Source organism: Ovis canadensis, chromosome 21 (genome assembly GCF_042477335.2).
Source record: "Ovis canadensis isolate MfBH-ARS-UI-01 breed Bighorn chromosome 21, ARS-UI_OviCan_v2, whole genome shotgun sequence".
Taxonomy (NCBI): Eukaryota; Metazoa; Chordata; class Mammalia; order Artiodactyla; family Bovidae; genus Ovis; species Ovis canadensis.
In genome coordinates this window covers 53,511,816-53,533,040 of record NC_091265.1, presented here as the reverse complement: position 1 = coordinate 53,533,040, position 21,225 = coordinate 53,511,816, and the positions used below count along the sequence as shown (strand labels likewise).

The following is a 21,225-nucleotide window of genomic DNA, read 5'->3' as shown; positions in this document are numbered from 1 at the left end:
CAGAAGACTTAGTGGGTGGAGCCCAGCCAAGTGATTCAGCTTCTAACCTCTGTGCCACTCATTAACCAGTAACAGCCAACAGTCTGGATCTCAGTCTTTCCTAGATGCTATTTCTGCATCTGTACATGGGGAACTTATTAGGGCCTTGATGGGTGGACAAGCACAGCTCTCAGACAGTGCTGTTGTTACTGTCCTCCAAGGATCCCCCCACCTCTCTTCTCTCTATAGAGACAAGCAGGAGGGCAGTGTGGTGATGTTTGGTGGGGTAGACCACCGCTACTACAAGGGAGAGCTCAACTGGGTACCATTGATCCACCCGGGCGAGTGGAGTATACCCTTGGACCGGTAAGCCTCTCCCTCTTGAGCCCAAGTGATGCTCCCACTACTGTACACGAACGCAGGCAGAAACACACAAATGCATTCTTAGATGCACAGTCACACAGACATATACACCACCCACAACAACACAGACAGACACACAGACACATGGAAACACACAAGCAGACACATATAAACATACAAAAGAACACATATAAACATGCATAGCTAGTCAAAGACACACAAACACACACAGAGACACATACAAACCCATACAAACAAACACACAAGCACATAGATACACAAACAACCCATGGGTTCATAACCCCCAGGCATTCTGAGCAAGGCTCTGACCAGGGTCCTGAAAGAGTCTAAAGAGGTCTGTTCAGCTGGGAAAGGGCTGCACCCACTGCCCTTTGAGGTGCGGAGCATGGTTAGAGGACTCTACAGTGTAGTGAACAGAGGATCAGGGAGAATTTCACCAGCCTGGACAGAGTTATGATAAGATGATCAACTATCCAGGGCTACCTAGGACATAGGAAGTTCTCAGTACAGATAAATGTCAGTTTAAAAACAGGGACAGTCCTGAGAAAATGGGGAAAATTAGTCTTCTTTGGGAGCAGCTATGCAGCAGTGGAGGGAGTTTGGCTGCAATCTTAAGACATGAAAGCAACTAATAAAAAGACACCCCATGTTCTTGAGCACACAGTGGGGCAGGCGCTATAACAGAGAATCAGGAAGGTGGGATCTAGGAGTGACCTGAGGACAAGAGGCATAATTGATAGGATTCTGTGTGATACCCTCAGACAAAAGCTGACCTATCCTTTGGAGTTTCTGCAGGCTAGTCATGTATTTTCTGGCCAGGGTCTTAGGGTCTGAGCTGGTTGTAGGAGCAGTGCTGGGCGACACCCTCTCCCAGAGGAGCCCCTCTATCCCCCTACTATGAGAATCTGCTGCCCCTGAGAATCTCCACCTTCACTTTGTGTGAGACCCGTTATTTGTTCCTCACCAGATACAGCTCTCTGGAAGTTACTTATTGTTTTCTAAGTCTTCATTCACTCATTGAACAGACAAGCATTTGACATCCACTCTATGCCAGGCACTTTAGGGAGGCAAGGAGAATAAAACTTGCCTTCACATCTAAGAAGGCAGATGTACATGAAGTGACCTGCCCACATAGTGAATTGTGACTTTGGTACGTGCTAGACGTGATGAAGAGAAGGCAATTGCAACCCACTCCAGTACTCTTGCCTGGGAAATCCCAGGGACAGCAGAGCCTGGTGGGTTGCCCTCTATGAGGTCGCACAGAGTCGGACACGACTGAAGTGAGTTAGCAGCAGCAGCAGCAGCAGACATGAGGAAGGGTCTACAGAGAGTGACCAAGACAGGAGACTGATAAACACCAGGAGAAAGACTTCCTGAAAACAATACAATTAAGCTGGAATCTGGAAGATGAGAAGAAATTTGCTAGTCAAAAGGGACTGGAGTTTTCTAGGAAGGAAGACCAGCATGTGTCAAGGTACAAAAGATCCTGGTGTATTCAAGTACTGCATTCGAGGATGTCAAGAAAGGTGTTGGGTCGAGAGCAAAGGAAAAGAGGGACAGAGACGAAGGGCTGTTTAGGGACAGTTGGGAAGGGGGCAACTCTGGGGAGACTCAGAGTGACCTTGATGCCCGCTTTCTTCCATTGTCTCTCAGCATCTCCATGAGAAGAAAGGTTATTGCTTGTTCTGGTGGCTGTGAGGCCCTTGTGGGCACCGGGACATCACTGATCCTTGGCCCAAGAACAGTGGTTGAAAACATACAGAAGCACATCGGTGCCACACGACAGTGTTTCGAGGTGAAGGGTCATGCCCCAGGGTCACTCCCTGTCTCCACACACAATAAGGATCTCCAGGGCCAACCTCTCACCCTCTCTCTCTAACAGTACTTTGTTTCATGTTCTGCGGTCTATGCCCTGCCCTCTATTGTCTTCACCATCAACAGCATCAACTACCCAGTGCCACCTCAAGCCTACCTCGTCAAGGTGAGGGGACAATACTGCGGGTTGGTTCTCTAACTGGAGCTTGCAGGAACCCTTGGTCTGCTGCTGGGAGGAGGCGCCCTCTGGAGGCCATGTACACCATTGCATATGCTGTTGAGCCCTGTGGCTGGGCTAGTGCCTGCCAGAAAATCAATCACTTGAGAGTAAAGGGCCGTCTGGGACACTGATCTTCCTGAAATAAATGTGGAGACACCACATCATGCCAGCATGGTGGGAGTCAGGGAGAGGCGAACTCTAAGGTCCTCAGTCCTCAAAGAGCTGCAATTCAATCTGAACCTTTAGGTGCATGTACATGAAAGTCAGCTTTAGCAGTCCCTGAAATAGGCCATGTTACAAGGAGAATGACTGGGGACAGTCCCAGTGGGATGTTTCAGCATATGTTAACAGTCTCCCTTCCCTTCTCAAAGTTTTCCTGGTTTGGATGATAAATTACATGGTCAGCCTAGTACTCGGCTGCATCTTCTGCCTGCTCTGGCCTGGTGCCTCCTTTGTGAGTTGGGTACCCGACCCCTCAGTGGGGAGTTTGGAAACTAAGGTGAATAAAGGGTGCCCAGTGACTGCTCAGCCCAGGTACAGGGTGGAGGCTTCATGTCAGCTCCCTGAGAGAGTTCAGGGCAGGCTGATGGGCTCAAAGAAGCCTTTGAGGAAGATAGGGAATTTCAGGAATTCTAAAACTGTAAACTCATGAAGCCATGTGGAGGGTTGCTTGGTTCTAGGCAAAACTGAGCTGGATTCCATGCAAATGGCATCTCAAGGTGGTCTGTCTGCACTGGGGCACTGGGGACTTACTAGGTGTGATGAGGGCTACGGACTGACCAGTGGGTTTGGGAACCAGAGTATATTACACAACCAAGCCTGGAGTGGCCAAAGAGGGTGAGTGTGGGCTGAAGGAGGCTTTGCAGAGTTCCTGAGTTAAGTCATCAGGAACATGTTGTGGGCACTGCTCTATTTAAGATGGATAACCAACAATGAGTTACTGTGTAGCACAGGGAACTCTCCTCAGTTATATGACAGCCTGGATGGGAGGGGGATCTTTGGGACCAGGATGCACGGATAAATACGATTGAGTCCCTTTACTGTTCACCTGAAACTCAGAGTATTGTATATCAGCTATACTCCAAAACAAAATAAAGTTTTTTAATAAAGTACAGGTTGTGGGGATGCAGGAGGAGAACTGGCATTCTCTGCAGAGAACATGTATAATATCATATAAGAAATGAATCACCAGTGCAGGTTTGATACAGGATGTTGGGGCTGGTGCACTGGGATGACCCAGAGGAATGGTATGGGGAGGGAGGTGGGAGGGGGGTCAGGATGGGGAACACATGTACGCTCGTGGCAGATTCATGTTGATGTGTGGCAGAACCAATACAATATTGTAAAATAATTAGCCTCCAATTAAAATAAATAAATTTCAAAATAAATGAAAGAAGGGGAGAAGGAGTAAGAAAAGAAAAAAGAAAAAAAATGTTTGAACTAACATTAAAATAAAAAAGAGCAGGAGTCAGAAGGAAGTAAACAGTGAGTGAGGAGAACTATAGACACACTAGTTCTTTTCTAAAAAATTATATTGAAATGTGGCTAATCTTCAGTGTTGTGTTAAGTTGTGCTGCACAGCAATGTGACTCAGTTATACACATAAAATTATTTTTTTCTTTTTTTCATTCTTTTTCATGTGGTTTATCACTGAATATTGAATATAGTTCCTTACGCTCTACAGTAGGACTTTGTTGTTTTTCATTCCTCTGTTTCCCCAACTCCCAGTCCTCCCCTCCCCCACAGCCTTCCTCATGGCAACCTCATGACTTGATCCTCTTTCTTTTGGATAAACTCTCATATCCCCTGCTGCTGAGAAAACCCCTTGATACTTAACAAAAGAGGGAAATAAAAAAGTTTGTCGGGTCTGGATATCGGGGGGAATCGCCGGTAATGGCTCATGCTGACTGGTGTGTGTCTCTGACTCCCCCAGGATTCTAGAGGCCAGTGCTATTCCCCCTTTCAAGTGAACAGAGCGAATCCATCTGCAGAGAACTGGATCCTGGGTGATGTCTTCCTGAGGCGGTATTTCTCAGTCTTTGATCGAGGAAATGACAGGATTGGCCTGGCACGGGCAGTGTAAATGCTGGGAGTGGTTCAGGAATCAGTAAGGCCTATCCTAACACACACTCACTCACCCTTTGGGCACTCCTGCCCATGATGCTGGTGAACTGTATTTGGTGGTCTGCACACCCTATTCTCAGTAAAGAATAAAGGGTTTCACTCTTAATGGTGCTGAAATAAATCGGTGCCTCTGTTTTTGTCCGGGAGTGAATGATCTAGAACCAAGTCTGAATCAAAATTGAGAGGAGCCCTAATCCAACTGGCTTCAAGAAACAGGGAGACTCATTGAAATGATTCTGGGAAACTAGGACGCAAGAATCAGAGCAAATACAAAGATCTCAGTGACTGGACCCAAAAAATCAAAAGTCATCAATTCTCTCTCACCCTCGCTCTTTCCCTTCCCTCTTCTTTGATGGTCGTGGCCTGGCAACTTTCTTCCTTAAGGCTTCTACACATAGTGAGGAAGTCCAAGCTACCTGCCCTAGGATTTTATATCCTGAAGGCATCTCCAGTAAGGAAAGAAAAGATTGAAGACATCAGAGTTCAAAGGTGTTCTCTGAAAGACCCACCTCAGATCACATGTACAGCCCCAGATCAGCTATCCTGGCAGGGACATGGGGTCTTATGATTGGCTTTACATGGTCTTTGGCCCTGACCTGGCAGCACACATAATTGTCAGTTTCCTCAAGAACTACATGACTGAAGCTGGAGAGAGGTAGCCCCAAGGACAGCAACTGGCAGATGGTCTAGGCCATGGAAGAGTTTGTGATGACACACCAACTCCACAACCTCCTCATTCAGAGGAATTATAAGGGGTAATGAAATCTTCTCCTCCAGGGGATTTTGGGTGAGGTACTTCATGCAGAGCTGGTTCGCTCTTGTTCCCACACCCCAGTCACCAGCTCTATGCCACATATGCCTGCTCTGTCCTTTTGAGTCCTACTTGGTAAGTGGTGGCTCCAGTGGATCCCTGAGCCATCCCCCTCCTCCAGGGCCCAGAATGCCTCTTCCTTGGCCTCCAATGCTGTTGGGAAGAATGCAACTCATGCATCACGAGACCCAGGGTACACAGAGCCTTCAGCCTTTCTGAGTTTCCTCCAGGGGTGGAGCTACAAACTGTTTGCTTGGAGCTGCCATGGTTAGGCACTTGTGCAGTGGAAGCATCCATTCTTTCCACCTGGAGGCCCTCAGTAGATGTCTCAGCTGAGACAGCAGGGGTCAGAGGTTGATTTCCTTTCAGATTGACTGGTTTGATCTCCTTGGTGTATAAGGGACTCTCAAGAATCTTCTCAAGCATCACAGTTCAAAAGCTCAATTTTTTGCCATTCCCCCTTTTATGGTCCAAATCACACATCTGTACATGATTACTGAAAAAATCATAGCTTTGACAATAGAGACCTCAGTAGCAAAGTAAGTCTCTGCTTCTTAATACATTGTCCAGGTTTTTCATAGTCTTTCTTCCTTCCAAGGAGCAGGTGTCTGTTAATTTGGGGCTGCAATCAAGGTCCATAGTGGTATGGGAGCCCAAGAAAATAAAATCTGCCTCTGTTTCCACTTTTCCCTCATGTACTTGACATGAAGTGGTTTGACCGGATGCCATGAATGTTGAATATATCTTGGAAATAGTTTTTTGAATGTTGAGTTTTAAACCAGTTTTTGCATCTCCTCTCCTCATCAAGAGGCTCTTTAGTTCTTCTTTGCTTTCTGCCATTAGGGAAGTGTCAACTTCATATCTATGGATGTTGATATTTCTCCCAGCGATCTTTATTCCAGCTTGGGATTTATGCAGTCCAGCATATAGAATGATGTATCCTGTATAGAAGTTAAATAACCAGAGTGAGAATGTACACCTTGTCACACTTCTTTCCCAGTTTTAAATGTTTCAGTTGTTCCGTGTCTGATTCTAACTGCCACTTTTTGACCTACATACAGACTTTTTAGGAGACAAGTAAGGTGATCTGGTACTCCCATTTCCTTAAGAATTTTCCACAGTTTGTTTTGGTCCACACAGTGAAAGAATTTAGCATGGTCAGTGAAGCAGACAGAAAAGTTTTCTGGGATTCCCTTGCTTTCTCTATGATCCAATGGACGTTGGCATTTTGATCTCTGGTTCCTCAAACCAATTTGCATATCTGGAAGTTCTCAGTTCATGGAGAGTTGAAGCTTAGCTTGAAGGATTTTGAGCATTACCTTACTAGCAAGTGAGATGAGCACAACTGCATGATAGTTTGAACATTCTTTGGAATTGCCTTTCTTTTGGATTTGAATGAAAACTGACCTTTCCCAGCACTGTGGCCACTGCTGAGTTTTCCACATTTGCTGACGTACTGAATGCAGCACTTTTACAGCCTCATTCTTTAGGATTTTTAAATAGCTCAGCTGGAATTCCATCAGCTCTCCTATCATTGTTTCTAGGGATGCTTCCTAAGGCCCACTTGACTTCGTACTCCAGTATATCTGGCTTTACATGAGTGAGCCAAGCATCATCTCTATCCTGGTCATTATGACCATTTTTGTTCAGTTCTTCTGTGCATTCTTGCCACCTCTTCTTAATCTCATCTGCTTCTGTTAGGTGTTTGATTTTCTGTCCTTTCTTGTGTGCATCCTTGCATGAAGTGTTCCTCTGGTAACTCTAATTTTCCTGAAGAGATCTACACTCTTTACAATTCTATTATTTTCCTCTAATTCTTGCACTGTTCACCTATGAAGACTTTCTTATCTCTCCTTGCTATTCTCTGGAAGTCTGTGTTACATTCAGTATATCTTTCCCTGTCTCCTTTGCCTTTCATTTCTCTTTTTTTCTCAGATGTTTTTAAGACCTTCTCAGGCAACCCCTTTGCCTTCTCACATTTGTTTATCTTGGCGATGGTTTTGGTGACCACTTCCCATACAATGTTACAAACCTCCATCCATAGTTCTTCAGGCTACCAGACCTAATCCCTTGAATCTATCTTTCATCTCCACTTAGAATCATCAGCCATTTTGTTTAGGTCATATCTGAATGGTCTAGTGGTTTTCCTTACTTACTTCAATTTAAGCCTGAAAACTGCTTGCTTCTGCCTAAGCATTGGTGAGAGATCACCACTCACCACTCCCAGTGGGTGTGGAGGAAACACACAATTTGAGGACTGTTACCCTGGGTTTGTGCTTGGCTTTTCACATGCTTAGCTCTGTGACCTTGATCAAGTCCCTTAACCTCAGTTTTCTCATCTGGAAAATGGGCACCACGATGATAATTCCACCTTATAGATTGCATGCGTGCCTGCTAAGAACAAGTGGCCCTGAGAGTGCTTTCTGGGTTCCTGACTCTGGAACAAATATAAATTATTCTGCCACCTGGGTGTTGGGAGCCAGCGTGAGGAACTCCGCCCATGGCAAAGGTCATGAGGAAGGAAGCTTGACATACGCAAAAGTGTGATCAAGCCTCAGGAAACCCCCTGTTCCTGAGCATCTACCCCAAAACCAGAGTACTTTACGGGGAGCTCTCCCCCATAACCATTTCTCTCAGAGAAGGAGTTAACTTGCAGCTCCAGTTAATAAAAATTCCTGGGCGTGACAAGAGTGTTTCAACTTACGAACTCTGGAGGTTCTCTGGCTTGCCTGATCAGGCTCGTCCGGCCGCATGTGATTGTTTACAGCCTCCCAACTGTGAGAGGCACGGGATGTTTTAAAACTTTCTAAATACAGACTCTTTTGAGAAGTTAGAAGATCATTAGTATAGTATTAGTAGGTTGATTAGGAATTATATTGGTGAAGGGTTTTTTCTTCATTTGTTGTGCCAATAATTACTGCTAATCCCCTGCCCTGGGTGTGACAAGGATGTCTCAGGTCAAACCTCTCTGCTGACAGACTAGCTGGTGTGACAGCCTCTCAGCCATAAACAGCACAGAGAGTTTAGAGTATTAGCATAGGGCTTTTTTCATTGATGAGTCAATGATTGTCATCAGGCCTCCATATCCTTAGGCACCTGGGAATATATTAATCAACGTATTCGGAATATAGAAAAGGAAATATAGTAGTTTTTGATGCTAGCAATACTAGACTTTTGAGTTAATGAATCTTCTCTGTTGTTATAGATCACTGTACTTTGTTATAAATCACTAGAAATCACTGTGTCCTTGCTATGCAAAAATGTAACTTTATCACTATCTTAAGACAAAATAGATCTTAAGGGGAACATTGGTGAAGGGTTTACATTTGTTGAGCCAATACTTGCTGCTAAATCTCCATATTCCTGTCCTTATAATGAATATAACTAGCATATAGGAGAAATAAGTATTAACCTTTAAGATTAATCATGTTAAACCTTAGATTAAGTAAATTCTTTTCTTGATTGTAACTCACTACACCCTCACCCTATAGGAATGCAACTTTATTTGGAGGGTGGCGCCTGATTTAAGAAAAAGTCACCCCTGGAAAAATAAGTTTTCTGGTTAACTGACCAGTATCAGAAAGGGCCATAAAATGTCAGCAGACCTCATGGCTACAAGATGATGAAACTCATAAGACCTTTGTATAATTTTATATGAAGCACCTGATTGTGACAAGGGTCAGGTCTGCTGACCCCCGCGTGACTCTGTATTCATCCCTATGTATAACAAAAAGGTATATAAACAAACCTGAAAAATAAAGAAATTGGATCAGTTTCTGGAAAGACTGATTCCCCCGTATCGTCTCTTTCTCGCTCCCCATTTTCCTGGCTGAATTCCCATCTGAAATGTGGGTACTCACCAAGCCTTCTGCCTGGGCTTCTGAGATCGGACCGGGGAAGCCTCAGTGCCTCCTCTCCTTTGGGAAAATGGAAAGACGCCTGCGGCCTACATAGGTGGTGATTGGTATTCCACGTAAACCAGTTGTTCAGCCTCTTTTCTCCGCTAATTCTCCTACTACACTATCTGTTTCTAATCTCCCTCTATATCTATAATTAAATAAGTTTTTTCCAGGACGCCGACTCCGTCCCCACCTTCGAATTACCCTGGATCCACTGGGGCTGGACCCAGGCACCTGGGGAGAAGGAAATCTTCTGCTTAGAGGTTATGGCTGCCATCCCCAAGGCTAAATATTGATTCAAGCCAAATGACATCTATCTCTGAACCGTGACAGAACTATGACTGACCTGATGCTTCTGTTTTCTGGGCCCCAACAAGAGCTACTGATTGCTGGCTCAGATTACTCTCTTCCTAGCCTTACCAGTCAGCCTTTCCTTGTCAACTACTACTAGCCTGAAATCACACTGCAAGGAAAGTTGTAAGGCTTTTGGTCTCTTTTTGCTTTCCCACATCTCCAGCATAGCAACAAGTAGCTGTTATGGCTTCTTATCATGGCAACAAGTATGGCAACCTGTACAGTCAATCTCAGCCTGTTAAATGAAACTGTCCTCATTTGGCCCCTCATGTTTAAATTACCTACAGTTGCCTTAGAAACCTTACTCTGATGTTTAATGATGAAATATGTGTGGACTTTATCTAGGTTTATTTCTTAAGCATGATTCCAACCGTGCAATGATGTAACCAGACAATTAGTCATTCATTCTCATTTAGTCACATCATACAGTCTTCCTTGACCCAAAACAACATCGATGTGATTTGCCAAAGCAACGTGATACTTTGACACATCCACTCCAGAAGGGACAGTTTTTCTAGATTCGTTTTCCACCCAGTGCAGAATGTCTACCACAAACCTCTCCCTCCAGCAGCTGGTCACTTGGCTTTGGCAGACTCAGCCCACTCCAGATCCCTTCCACATCCCTCAGTAAAATCTAGAGAATAAACTCAGCCAAAGATCTCTCTCCTGCAGAAAACAGTATTGTGGGTTTTTTCAGAAAACAAAGTTTGGTAACACATTCAAAATCTAGTGCTCCTTGCCATGGATTCATGACGTGCACCAGAGGATGGGAAGCCTCCCCTTCCACCTAAATCTTTCTCCACTCCAACAAGGACCAGAGCCTTCACTGGACCCTGTGTCCTCATTGGTATTGTTCAGTTCCTAAGTCATGTCTGACTCTCTGATCACATGTTTGGCCATAAAGCTGGCTTCCCTGTCTTTCACTATTTCCTGGAGTTTCCTCAAACTCATGTCCATTGAGTCAGTGATGCCATTTCACAGTCTCATCCTTTTGACCCCTCTCCTTCTGCCCACAATCTTTCCCAGCATCAGGGTCTCTTCCAATGAGCTGGGTGTTCACATTAGATGGCCTAAGTGTTGGAGCTTCATCTTCAGCATCAGTCCTTCCATTGATTATTGCTCTACCATTTCCAAAACAAAACTCCTGTTTCCAATCATTTAACAATATTGAACACTGATAAAGTTTAATAGAACAGGGATCTTGTCTTCTGGGAAATCCCAGCACTGCCACCGTGTCTTTCTCATACCATTCTCTCCACCTGGCATACAATTGTTTCCCTACAGCTTCTCCAGTTTGAAATGGCCTGCCAACCCATCATTGTTAGCTATCCAGGAATTGTTCCTTCCTCCTTCCCTAAAGACTTCTACTTGCTTCCTGATTGTCCCCTGTACATCAGTTCAGTTCAGTCTCTCAGTCATGTCCAACTCTTTGCTATATCATGGGGTGAGCACGCCAGGCTTCCCTGTCCATCACCAACTCCCAGAGCGTGCTCAAACTCATATTCATCAAGTTGGTCATGCCACCTAACAATTTTGTCTTCTGTCTTTCCTTTTGCCTCCTGCTTTTAATCTTTCCCTGCATCGGGGTATTTTATGATGAGTCAGTTCTACCCATCAATTGGCCAAAGTAATGGAGGTCCAGCTTCAGCATCGGTCCTTCCAATGAATATTCAGGACTAATTTCCTTTAGGATGGATAGATTGGATCTCCTTGCAGTCCAAGGGACTCTCAAGAGTCTTGTCCAACATCACAGTTCAAAAGCATTAATTCTTTGGTGTTCAGCTTTCTTTACAGTCCAACTCTCATATTCACTCATGGCTTCTGGAAAATGCATAGCTTTGACTGTACAGACCTTTGCTGGTAAAGTAATGTCTCTGCTTTTTAGTATGCTGTCTAGGTTTTTCATAGCTTTTCTTCCAGGGATCAAGTGTCTTTTTTTTTTTTTTTTTCCACAGCTGCAGTCACTAACTACAGTGATGTTGGAGCCCAGGAAAATAAAGTCTGTCACTATTTTCTTTGTTTCTCCATGTATTTTCCATGAAACAATGGAACTGGATGCAATGATCTTTATGTTTTGATCTGTACATACCTCATCAAGATCATCCCCCAAAAAAATGAGATGCAAAAAGGCAAAATCGTTATCTGAGGATGCCTTAGAAATAACTTAGAAAACAAAAGAAGCAAAAGGAAAAGAGAAAAAACATACCAATTTGAATGCTAGTTCCAAAAAATAGTAAGAAGAGATTTTTAAAAAGCCTTCCTAAGTGATCAATGAGTATGGTTTCAGTGTGTATGTTCTCTGATGCCCTCTTGCAACACCTACCATCTTACTTGGGTTTCTCTTACTTTGAGTGTGGGGTATCTCTTCATGGCTGCTCCAGCAAAGCATAGCCACTGCTCCTTACCTTGGATAAGGGGTATCTCCTTACCGCCCCTGTTCCTGACCTTCAACGTGGGATAGCTTCTCTAGGCCCCCTGCACAGCCACCACTTCTCGGGTTGCTTCTCCCGGCCGCCAGCCCTGGCCTCGGGCGCGAGGTGGCTTCTCTCGGCTGCCCCTGACCTCGGACGCAGGGTGTCTCCTCCCGGCCACCACTGACCTCAGACACAGGGTAGCTCCTCTCGGAGACCACTGACCTCAGACGCAGGGTAGCTTCTCTCGGCAGTTCCTGTGCTGTCACATCCTGGCACTCTAGGCCGCTGACTCTGACCTTGGACATGGGGTAGCTCCTCTCAGCTGTGCTTAGTGTGCCAGCCCGCAGCTGCCTGCGCCCAATGAAACCAAGCTATGCCTGCGGGACAACCCAAGAGGGGTGGGTCATGGTGGAGAGGTCTGACAGAATGTGGTCCACTGGAGAAGGGAATGGCAAGCCACTTCAGTATTCTTGCCTTGAGAACCTCATGAACAGTATGAAAAGACAAAATAATAGGATACCAAAAGAGGAACTCCCCAGTTCATTAGGTGCCCAATATGCTACTGGAGATCAGTGGAGAAATAACTCCAGAAAGAATGAAGGGATGGAGCCAAAGCAAAAACAATACCCAGTTGTGGATGTAACTGGTGATAGAAGCAAGATCCAATGCTGTAAAGAGCAATATTGCATAGGAACCTGGAATGTCAGGTCCATTAATCAAGGCAAATTGGAAGTGGTCAAACAAGAGATGGCAAGGGTGAACTTCGACATTCTAGGAATCAGCGAACTAAAATGGACTGGAATGGGTGAATTTAACTCAGACGACCATTATATCTACTACTGAGGGCAGGAATCCCTCAGAAGAAATGGAGTGGCCATCATGGTCAACATAAGAGTCCAAAATGCAGTACTTGGATGCAATCTCAAAAAATGACAGAATGATCTCTGTTTGTCTCCAAGGCAAACCATTCAATATCACAGTTATCCAAGTCTATGCCCCAACCAGTAATTCTGAAGAAACTGAAGTGGAACGGTTCTATGAAGACCTACAAGACCTTTTAGAACTAACACCCAAAAAAGATGTCTTTTCCATTATAAGGGACTGGAATGCAAAAGTAGGAAGTCAAGAAACACCTGGAGTAACAGGCAAATTTGGCCTGGGAATGTGGAATGAAGCAGGGCAAAGACTAATAGAGTTTTGCCAAGAAAATGCACTGGTCATAGCAAACACCCTCTTCCAACAACACAAGAGAAGACTAAACATATGGACATCACCAGATGGTCAACACTGAAATCAGATTGATTATATTCTTCGCAGCCAAAGATGGAGAAGCTCTATACAGTCAACAAAAACAGACCAGGAGCTGACTGTGGCTCAGATCATGAACTCCTTATTACCAAATTCAGATTCAAATTGAAGACAGTAGGGAAAACCGCTAGACCATTCAGGTATGACCTAAATCAAATCTCTTATGATTATACTGGAGAAGTGAGTAATAGATTTAAGGGTCTAGATCTGATAGATAGAGTGCCTGATGAACTATGGAATGAGGTTCATGACATTGTATAGGAGACAGGGATCAAGACCATCCCCATGAAAAATAAATGCAAAAAAGCAAAATGGCTGTCTGAGGAAGCCTTACAAATAGCTGTGAAAAAAAAGAGAAGTGAAAAGAAAAGGAGAAAAGGAAAGATTTAAGCATCTGAATGCAGAGTTCCAAAGAATAGCAAGAGAAAAGAAAGCCTTCTTCAGTGATCAATGCAAAGAAATAGAGGAAAACAACAGAATGGGAAAGACTAGAGATCTCCTCAAGAAAATTAGAGATACCACGGGAACATGTCATACAAAGATGGGCTCGATCAAGGACAGAAATGGTATGGACCTAACAGAAGCAGAAGATATTAAGAAGAGGTGGCAAGAATAGACAGAAGAATTGTACAAAAAAGATCTTCACGACCCAGATAATCATGATGATGTGATCACTATTCTCAAGCCAGACATCCTGGAATGTGAAGTCAAGTGGGCCTTCGAAAGCATCACTGTGAACAAAGCTAGTGGAGGTGATGGAATTCCAGTTGAGCTGTTTCAAATCCTGAAAGATGATGCTGTGAAAGTGCTGCACTCAATATGCCAGCAAATTTGGAAAACTCAGCAGTGGCCACAGGACTGGAAAAGGTCAGTTTTCATTCCAATTCCAAAGAAAGGCAATGTCAAAGAATGCTCAAACTACTGCACAATTGCACTCATCTCACATGCTAGTAAAGTAATGTTCCAAATTTTCCAAGCCAGGCTTCAGCAATACGTGAACTGCGAACTCCCTGATGTTTAATCTGGTTTTTGAAAAGGCAGAGGAACCAGAGATCAAATTGCCAACATCCACTGGATCCTGGAAAAAGCAAGAGAGTTCCAGAAAAACATCTATTTCTGCTTTATTGACTATGCCAAAGCCTTTGACTGTGTGGATCACAATCAATTGTGGAAAATTCTGAAAGAGATGGGAATACCAGACCACCTGACCTGCCTCTTGAGAAACCTGTATGCAGGTCAGAAAGCAACAGTTAGAACTGGACATGGAACAACATACTGGTTCCAAATAGGAAAAGGAGTACGTCAAGGCTGTATATGGTCATCCTGCTTATTTAACTTATATGCAGAGTACATCATGAGAAACGCTGAACTGGAGCTGAACTGGAAGAAACACAAGCTGGAATCAAGATTGCCGGGAGAAATATCAATCACCTCAGATGACACCACCCTTATGGCAGAAAGTGAAGAGGGGCTAAAAAGCCTCTTGATGAAAGTGAAAGAGGAGAGCGAAAAAGTTGGCTTAAAGCTCAACATTCAGAAAATGAAGATCATGGCATCCGGTCCCATCACTTAATGGGAAATAGATGGGGAAACAGTGGAAACAGTGTCAGACTTTATCTTTTGGGGCTCCGAAATCACTGCAGATGGTGACTGCAGCCATGAAATTAAAAGACGCTTACTCCTTGGAAGAAAAGTTATAACCAACCTGGATAGTATATTCCAAAGCAGAGACATTACTTTGCCGACTAAGGTCCGTCTAGCCAAGGCTATGGTTTTTCCTGTGGCCATGTATGGATGTGAGAGTTGGACTGTGAAGAAGGCTGAGTGCCGAAGAATTGATGCTTTTGAACTGTGGTGTTGGAGAAGACTCTTGAGGGTCCCTTGGACTGCAAGGAGGTCCAACCAGTCCATTCTGAAGGAGATCAACCCTGGGATTTCTTTGGAAGGAATGATGCTAAAGCTGAAACTGCAGTACTTTGGCCACTTCATGCGAAGAGTTGACTCATTGGAAAAGACTCTGATGCTGGGAGGGTTGGGTGCAGGAGGAGAAGGGAATGACCGAGTATGAGATGGCTGGATGGCATCACTGACTCAATGCACGTGAGTCTGAGTGAAATCTGGGAGATGGTGATGGACAGGGAGGCCAGGCATGCTGCAATTTATGGGGTCACAAAGAGTCAGACACGACTGAGCGACTGAACTGAACTGAAATGATCAGTGCCAAGAATAGAGGAAAACAATAGAATGGGAAATACCAGAGATTTGCTCAAGAAAATTAGCAGTAGGGAAGGATCATTTCATGCAAAGATGGGCCTTACAAAATACAGAAATGTCATGGACCTAAAAGAAGCAGAATATATTAAGAAGAAGTTGGAAGAATATACAGGAGAACTATACAAAAAAGATATTAATGACCCAGATAACCACAATGGTGTGATCACTCACCTAGAGCTAGACATCCTGAAATGTGAACTCAACAGGGTCTTAAGAAGCATCACTATGAGCAAAACTAGTCGAGGTGATGGAATTGCAGGTGAGCTATTTCAAATCCTAAAAGATGATGCTGTTAAAGTGCTTCACTCAATATGCTAGCAAATTTGGAAAACTCAGCAGTGGCCACAGGACTGGAAAGGTCGTTTTCATTGCAATCCCAAAGAATGGCGATTTCAAAAAATGTGCAACTACCATACAGTTGCACTCATCTCACATGCTACCAAAGCAAGTCTTTCTCCAAGCAAGTCTTTCTCCAAGCAAGTCTTCAACAGTGCATGTGCTGTGAAATTCCATATGTTCAAGCTGAATTTAGAAATAGCTGAGGAACCAGAGATCAAATTGCCATCATCCATTGGGTCATAGAAAAAGCAAGAGAATTCCAGAAATATACCTACTTCTGATTTATTGAGCATGCAAAAGCCCTTGATTGTGTGGATCACAACAAACAGTGGAAAACTTAGAGATGGGAATACCAGACCATCTTACCTGCCTTCTGAGAAATCTGTATGCAGGTCAAGAAGCAACAGTTAGAACTGAACATGAAACAGCTGACTGATTCCAAATCAGGAAAGGAGTAAGTAAAGGCTGTATATTTTCACCCTGCTTATTTAAATTATATGCTTAGAACATCATGCGAAATGCCCAACTGGATGAAGCACAAGCTGGAATAATGGTGGCTGGGAGAAATATCAATAACCTCAGATATGCAGAAGACACCACCCTCGTGGCAGAATGTGAAGGGAAACTAAAGAGCCTCTTGATGAATGTGAAAGAGGAGAGTGAAATAACTGGCTTTAACTCCACATTCAGAAAATGAGCTCATGGAATTTCACCCCATCAATTCATGGCAAATAGATAGGGAAACAATGGAAACAGAGAAAGACTTTATTTGGGGGGTTCCAAAATCACTAGAGATGATGACTGCAGCCATGAAATTAAAAGATATTTGCTTGTTTGAAGAAAAGCTATGACAAACCTAGCAGCATTTTTAAAAGCAGAGACATGACTTTGCTGAAAAAGTTCAGTATAATCAAAGCTATTATTTTTACACTTATCATGTATGGATATGACAGTTGGACCATAAAGAATGGTTTTTGATGAAGAATTGATGGTTTTGAACTGTGGTATTGGACAAGACTCTTGAGAGTCCCTTGGACTACAAGGACATCCAACAAGTCAATGCTAAAGGAAATCAATCCTGAATATTCATTGGAAGTAGCGATGCTAAAGCTGAAGCTCCAATGCTTTGGCCAACTGATGTGAAGAACTTACTCATTAAAAGACCCTATTACTGGGAAAGATTGAAGGCAGGAGGAGAAGAGGAAGATAGAGGATGAGATGGTTGGATTGCATCACTGACTCAACGACTTGAGTTTGAGCAAGCTCCGGGAGTTGGTGAAGGACAGAAAAGCCTGGCATGCTGCAGTCAATGGGATTGCAAAAAGTTGGACATGACTGAGTGACTGAACTGAACTAAACATACCCCATAGCAAATGCTAGTTGTAATTGTCATGTTTCTCCAGCAAGATGGGGTTCCCCAAAGCCCCAAGACATATCCCTGGTTAGTCTGCACCCATGCACAGAAATCACTGCTTAGCATTCACAAGGCATTCAGGGAGTTCTGATTGCAGGGGGACCTCCATTTTGGTAAACATAGAGGAACAAAGGACACATTTATCCTCCTGTCTCAAACAACTTGAAAATAGAAGAGATAAATGAAAGAGCAGTTTTTTACATCAAATGTCAGGCAGCAGAGAATGTATTCCTGAGTTGGGGAGCAAGCAAGGTGAGTTCTACAATTGCCCCAACTCTGGAAATAGTTTCCAACACATACATGGAAGGACTATCTAGGCAGAGACAAACGGTCTCCTCAAAAAAAGAGATTTGAGACTCTAGATAGTTATAGCTCACAGGAGAGAGCTACACACAGAGAACTGTGCAAGTGTACAGGTGATACCCTTCCAGTTTACAGCAGAGAGTTGATAGTACTGGTCAGGATTATAGGGAACAATCCTTGAGACTCAAATTGTGCCAAGTCTAATTGTGTCCCCACCCACCAGTGTGGAAATTACTCATAATTCCCATGACATCAGTATGGCCCTGAAGACAATACTGCCTTACTAGTGGGGAATAGTAAACCTGGTCTAAAGGCTGGTCTCATATCATATAAAAAAAACTGAACAGCAAGCCTTCAAAAAATACAATGTTTTCCAAGATATTGACAGTGTTTGCAAACAGTGCCAGAAATGATTTATAAAAATTAAAAATATCCAAAATCCAAAGGGTAAAAATTACCATATCCAATATCCAATAAAATTTCCATAAGAATTGTGAAAATATTTGTCCTAGGTCAACCAAAATATTGTAAAGTAATTACCCTCTAATTAAGACAAATACATAAATTTTAAAAAAAAAATTCCAATGTGTAAAGAAGCAAAGAAATATCCATAATGAGGGAAACATCAATTAGTAAAAATACAGTTAAAATATACATTACATGATTAGCAAGGAAGGACATTAAAATGCTTCCTAGAATAATAATCTTTATATTCATGAAGCTGAAGAATTTTGGGTACATTAAATAGAGACATGGAAAATAAGAAAGAAAAGAATGTGGGAAACAATTAATTGTGCATCACAGATATTCGAAACAACTTTAAGAATACTGAAATATATGTAAATGGAATCCCACAGGAAGTAAAAGAAGCAGAATAGAGAAAAGAACTTCATAATTACTGGCTGAAAATTTTCCGATATGATGAAAGCTTTAAATCCATTAACACAGAAGTTCTATTAATTCAAGGACAAGAAATATGACAAGTATTCAAAGATGCATGATAATTCATTGTTTAAAATAATCAACCAAAGAAATGTAACCAGAAGGAAAAACAGACACAGTAGAACAAAAAATGGGAAAGACAGCAGATTAGGCACATGAAACAATGTTAGCCAGAGGACACTGGCACCACATCTTAAAATGCTGAGAGAAATATAATTGACTCAGAATTCTATACCCAAGAAAAAATGCATATCAAAAACAAGATAAAATACTTTCTCAGACGTACAACTATGAGACTGCATCACCACAAACAGAACAATGTAACAAGAAATGTTTTTTAAAAGGCCTCAAATGTGAGATCTCCATAATTCTAGCCATCTCAGTCCTTCAAAAGACCCTGATAAGGACAAACAAATATTAAAGTAGATACTCATTGTGTTTTTACCCAATTCTAGAATGTATTGCTAACTCATCAGTACTGGATCTTGCAATGCTGGTGGACTAGATGAAGAAGTGAGGTGAACAGAAATAAGGAAGGTGAGACAGGTAGTTCAGAATGTGAGGTAACAAAGACAAGGTATTTAGAAGCTGAAGAACTGAGAGTGATTTGGGACCTGAGTTGGAAAAGCAGTTTTCAAACCAAATTGGGTCATGTGGTATGTATAATCCTCACTTCAGTCTTTAGAAGATCTCTACTGACCAGTCTGCCTCTTTTATCTGGAGCACAGTTCAGGCCCATCTAGCTGTTTCTCATTGCTGTTCTTTCCTCCTGCTTCCCACACTGTGCCCAGACATTCAGCCTGATCCATTCAGAAAAGGTTTGTTTTTTAAGGCAGGCACTGCAGGCTACCTAAAATGATCTATTATCTGCTTCTCTTTCAAAACTGAAAATAGATTGTTATATAGCCATGAGCACAGTAGCCACAGGATTGCATTTCCTGCTCACCCGTGCTCTTAGTCATGACTGGTGACCGAAATGCAAGCAGATATGTAAGAAGGATTTCTATAAAGACTGCTTTCAAGGAGCTGATTTAACTGAGAGATGGGACTCTTCCCTTCCCTACATTCTTCCTAACTGTTGTCTGGATTTTTGTTGTGATGGCTGGAACTCCTACAGTTGTATTGGAAAATCGTGTAACCATGGAAATGGATAACACCCAAGCTCTGGCTGGCCCACCTAAGGCTTTGTTCCAGTGGGAGAGAAAAATCAAGTTTATCTTGCTAAAGTTATAGTTGTTTTAGTTTTTTGCAATGTGCGTCCAAGCGTAATCCTGATACTACTATGTGTTTAATATTATATAGCCTTATTATTTTGTTGGGTTTAGTGAATATATTTATGTTTTATATTTCTCTAATTTTTTATTTTATAAATTGATTCATCAACCACTATACCTAAATTATATAAATGCAAAATTATGATTATAAGCATGGTTTCCTTTAGATTTTGAATTTTTATACTTTCTTATCTTCTTTCATTTCTTGTTTTTGCCATATATTGTACAGCCTGGACCATGGCCTCTCTTATAACCTCATCCATATCCATATCTGCAAGCCAAAACAGACAGAGACCTGTTGGGGAGGAACAAAGAAGAATGAATACAGGGATATGAATGAAGGGTGGTGGCCACTGTTACTCATCATTAATGTTCTTCATTAAGATCACATTTCCTTGCCCTTCCATGTGCCCACCACCCCCAGGTTTGCCGTGACCATGGAAGATACTTGGTCCAGTGGAATTTGAGTAGAGGTGATATCTCACTTCCAAATGGAAGTATTATTTTCTGCCCCACTAGCTGGAATGCACATGTAATGACAGGAGCTGGAGCAGCCATGTTAGACCAGAGGTAAGTAGCACAAGTGGAAGATGTGCCAAGAAAGAAGTGGGCCCTCATCTCTGTGGAGAGACCTGCACTAAGATTATATGACAGAGAATTGAAATTGTATTGTATTTAAGATAATGTTATTTAGGGTTTGATTACAGCCGGTGAACCTGTAACCTAACACTCAGAATAACTGATCTTTGTGTTAGAGTTCTCTTGACATTAGGGTCTGAATGAGACAGTGTCTAGGGATGTATACTTAGAAGTGAGTCAAGAGACAGCTCTGCCCTCTGAAAGCTGTGCTCTAGTGTGGGATTCAGAAACTCAAGCAAGAATAAAGTCACATGGCAGGACAGCTTCAGGATCCTGTAGGAACCCTTGGGAGGGGATCCTCAATCAGTCCTGATCGCAAGAGTTTGCTTGAAGCAGGGACAATCCTCCATCAGTCTCCTGATAAATGGGCCATGGTGCCAAGTTTCATGTAAAAGTGATTTATTTCAAATTCCTTCCAGACTGTTTCCCCTTTTGATCCAGTGCTTAAGATATGCATTTGAGACCTGGTTTGGGAAGATTGCAAGTGTCCCAGGGAAACTATGCCAGAGGGCCACAACTACAGAGCCTGTGGGCCCTAGAGCCTGTTGTCTACATCAAGAGAAGCACAGGATTGAAAAGCCAGTGCACTACCATTACAGAGTAGCCCCTGCTCGCTGCAAATGGAGAAGTTCTGAGCGACAATACAGACCTAGTGCAGCCAAAATTTAAACAAAAAAAAAAAAGAAAGAAAAAGAAATCTCCCAGAGAAACCAGTGAGGTCTCAGGGGAAGC

General features: G+C 42.9%; 1 pseudogene; it reads left to right on the top strand.

The window, feature by feature from the left end:
- Window positions 1-21,225, top strand: part of LOC138426698 (pregnancy-associated glycoprotein 1-like) — a 48,688-nt pseudogene that overhangs the window by 4,763 nt on the left and 22,700 nt on the right.